Raw genomic sequence first — 4,628 nt, 5'->3', positions numbered from 1 at the left:
AGGTCAAAGAGCCTCTCATGCTAGAAGTAATGCACCTCAAAATCGAGGTCAAAAAGCCCCTAATACTATAAATAAGGCACCAATAAAGGTCAAAGAGCCTCTAGTGCTAGAAGTAATACACTTCAAAATCGGGGTAAAAAAGCCCCTAATGCTATAAATAAGGCACTTAAAAAGGGAGGTCAAAGAGCCTCTAATGCTACAAGTAATGTACCTCAAAATTGAGGTCAAAAAGCCCCTAATGCTATATATAAAGCTCCTAAAAATAGAGGTAAAACAAGCCCTAATGCTATAAATAAGCCCCTAAAGCTAAAGTTAAGGCACCTCTAAAAGCAGAGGTAAAAAAGATCCTAATGTTAGAGATAAGACACCTCAGAATATAGGTAAAAATCTCCCTTAATGCTAGAGATAAGGCACCTGGCACCTCAAAATCAGAGGTCAAAAAGCCCTAACGCTAGAGATAAGGCACCTCAAAACAGAGGTCAAAAAGCCCCTAATGCTAGAGATAAGGCGCCTAAAAATAGAGGTAAAAAAGCTCCTAATGTTAGAGATAGGGCACCTAAAAATAGAGGTAAAAAGCCCCTAATACTAGAAATAAGGCACCTTAAAATAGGGGTAAAAAAGCCCCTAATGTTGGAGATAAGGCATCTCAAAATCAGAGGTTAAAAACCCCCTAATGCTAGAGATAACGCACCTAAAATAGATGACATAAAGCCCCTCAAGCTAAAGTTAGAGCACCTAAAAATAGAGGTCAAAAAGCCCCTAATGCTAGAGATAAGGCACTTCAACATAGAGGTCAAAAAGTCCCTAATGCTAGAGATAAGGCACCTAAAAATAGAGGTAAAAAAGCCCCTAATGCTAGAAGTAAAGCACCTCAAAATATAGAGGTCATAAAGGTAAAGTTAAAGCACCTAAAATAAAGGTAAAAACGCCCCTAATGCTAGAGATAAGTAACCTCAAAGTAGAGGTCTAAGAACCTCAAATGCTAGAAGTAAGGCACCTCAAAATAAGAGGTCAAAAAACCCTGATGCTAAAGGTAAAGTGCCTCAATATGTGGGCCAAAGAGGTGCTACAATTAAATACAGCATATACTTTAGGTATTTTTTATGAATGAAATGACCCTGCTTCACCTAGGTGAGTGGCGCACTAAACAGCCAGCATACCTCCTCCCTACCATGCAGGCTCCTGCTACTTAACACCCGTCAGTTGGTCCCAGACCTTTCATATACTATAGCCAACCATGTCTGGACACAAATAGGGTTGTAACCTGGCAAGTAAAAAAAACACACACACATATACAGTATATATATATATATATATATATATATATATATATATATATACATATATATATATATATATATATATATATATATATATATGTGTGTGTATATATATATATATATATATATATATATATATATATAATATATATATATATATAATATATATATATATATATATATATATATATATATATATATATATATATATATATATATATATATATAGACTCGGACCTTTGAGCATTGAGCAATCGTCACCAGGGAAGGGGTTTCGCTTGGAAGTGAGTGACTTGCCCAGATAATTTGATTGATTGATTGATTAATTGGCAGTTTTTTGTCATCCTGACATCTAAGGTTATTGACGCCGAACCAGATAATTTGAGTAAACAATGTGTTGATAGTTTAATATTTTATACCCTATATCCTAATCCTATATACCACATCATCACTATAATAATGCACCAATGAACTTTCATTACATGTCATTTCACATATTTTACTGTCACCAATCACTTGTGAAACAATATAGATTATGTTAACTGATGATGCATTTTAAATCTCCAACCTTAAACTAATATAATTGATATAGCAAATAATACACTAAGAGGGCCGAAGCCAAGTAGCCTGTGACAAAACTGACCCCAACCACACTGAAATCAACAACTAAACGTTGAAACCTCATTACCTTCGAAACTTTGAACAAAGGCCACTTATTAATGATTGGTGACCCAATAGGTGCTATTTGAAACGATACATTATTAGCCCCTACATATAATACGTAGGCCACAGTGTGTAATTATGTGGAGAGAGAGAGAGAGAGAGAGAGAGAGAGAGAGAGAGAGAGAGAGAGAGAGAGAGAGAGAGAGAGAGAGAGAGAGAGAGAGAGAGAGTGGGGGGGGGGGAATTGCTATGAAAATGCAAACGAGGGATATTTCCGTGTTATGAATATCAATAAGAATAGTCAGTTCCAATATTATTCAAGAAAATTTTATATAGAAATAGGCTAGGAAAATTCAAATAAAAAGTTATGATAAAATCTTTTGATGAATTAGTTTCGAAATGATATTGGATTACATTTCTTAATTAAAAGAATAAAAAAGTTCTCTCTCTTCATCGCATTTCTTTGAGTGATATCGGTAATTTCCCTCCTCCTCACATTCCAACCATCCTAACGATGTCTCGGTTGTTTAACGTAGGCTACCTTTCAGGGCAAGAGGGGCATGATCTCTCCAAGTCAGGTCTGGCTAGGCGACACCGGTTTTGTTGCTGGGTGTACAGTGAGCCTGGCTATTCCAACTCTTCTAGTGCCTTATGGACCCCAGTTAAAAGTTTGGTAAACGCATTCCCCAAAAGAAACAGTTCACCATATATATATATATATATATATATATATATATATATATATATATATATATATATATATATATATATATATATATATAAACTGAAGATCATTAAAACGTGTGGACAAACAATATCCAATACAAAGGAAGAAATATGATTTTTTATGATGATTCATATATATCTTTGAAAAAACATAAATTCAATGTACATTTATTATGGGTGATTTCAATGCTAAAGTAGGTTAAAAGAGAGTCAGCTGTAGGTGAATTTAAAGCAGGCACAAGGCATGCTTTAAGAGGTTGCTGAAAAAAATACATTTTTATAATCATGAACAGCTTTTTTTTATGAAAAAAAAAAATGGACATGGAGGAGCAAAATCGGAGAAACGAGAAACGAAATCAGTTTTCCTCTCAGTGAGAATGTTATTTTAGTTCAATGTATAACATTGGTAAACAAGTTAAAGTCAAGTCCCTGCTACATGATGAAACAGAAGCACAATTACATTGCAGTGGCTAAACCTTTGAGCGAAGAAGAATGTTTTCGCAATCTCAGAGTTATCAGGTGTATGCGGACAGGAGAATGTGGAAAGAATAAGCCAAATTATTCGGCGTATGGGCAGTAATGAAAAAATGAGCCATATCCTGAGAGAGATCCAGTGTTGTACTGTCTGACCATTCAAAGGACCCAAATACTCTTTACCAATATCAACTGCATCAGTAACTTGAAGCCTTATTAAAGCCTTAGAACATAGCTATTAAAAACTTAAAGCAGTACGGAAAGAATAATGGTGGAATTAAAAGCATTACAAGTAAGACACAAAAAAGGAGCAACAAGGATACGAGAGCAAACTGAAATAGACGAATATTTGTGGTTATAGACTCATAGAAAGACCATAAAAAGACGCTAGTGGAAGGATATTCTTGAGGGGTTTGTTCTGCAGTGGACTAGTAATGGCTGATGATATTGATGAGTGTACATATACTTATACTGGTTCATATATATGTAATTTATATGTAGTGTATATATACACATATACATATTTATATAAACAGCATAAATGGATGTATATACATAAATATGTTTGTGCAAACACATATAACTTATAAATATATATATATATATATATATATATATATATATATATATAGATAGATAGATAGATAGATAGATAGTAGGTTGGGCAGGGCACCAGCCACCCGTTGAGATACTACCACCAGAGAGTTATTGAGTTCTTTGACTGAAAAGACAGTAGGCTACTACACTGGATCCTTCTCTCTGGTTACGGCACATTTTATCTTTGTCTACACATACACTGGATAGTTTGGCCTATTCTTTGTGTATTGTCCTCTGTCCTCATACACCTGACAACACTTAAATTACCAAACAATTCTTCTTCGCTCAAGAGGTTAACTACTGCACTGTAATTGTTCAGTGGCTATTTTCCTCTTGGTAAGGGCAGAAGAGATTCTTTAGCTATGGTAAGCAGCTCTTCTACAAGGACACTCCAAAAACAAACCATTGTTCTCTACTCTTGGGTAGTGCCATAGCCCCTGTACCATTGTCTTCCACTGTCTTGTGTATTTTCATGCTTGAGGGTACACTTTCTTCCTCTTGTTTTTTAAAGTTTTTATATTTTCTTCATGAAAGATTTAGTATAATTTTGTTACTGTTCTTAAGACATTTTATTCCAATTACTAGATACTTTTCTTGTAGTTTATTTTCTTTCTTTTATCTTTTCCTCACTGGGCTATTTGCCCTTTTGGATCGCTTGTGTTTATAGCATTTTGTTTTTCTAACTAGGGTGGTAGCTTAGAAAGTGATAATAATAATAATAATAATAATAATAATAATAATATATTTATATTTACATACATACATATATACATACATTCTAGCCATGGAAGTAAGCTTAAAAATACTTTTGTGCCAATTTGTGACTATAATACATTTTTTATGCTCATCACGCGTCAAGTTTTGCAATTCCTAAAAACACACACAGCC

Source organism: Palaemon carinicauda, chromosome 3 (genome assembly GCF_036898095.1).
Source record: "Palaemon carinicauda isolate YSFRI2023 chromosome 3, ASM3689809v2, whole genome shotgun sequence".
Taxonomy (NCBI): domain Eukaryota; kingdom Metazoa; phylum Arthropoda; class Malacostraca; order Decapoda; family Palaemonidae; genus Palaemon; species Palaemon carinicauda.
This window is presented reverse-complemented; position numbering follows the sequence as displayed.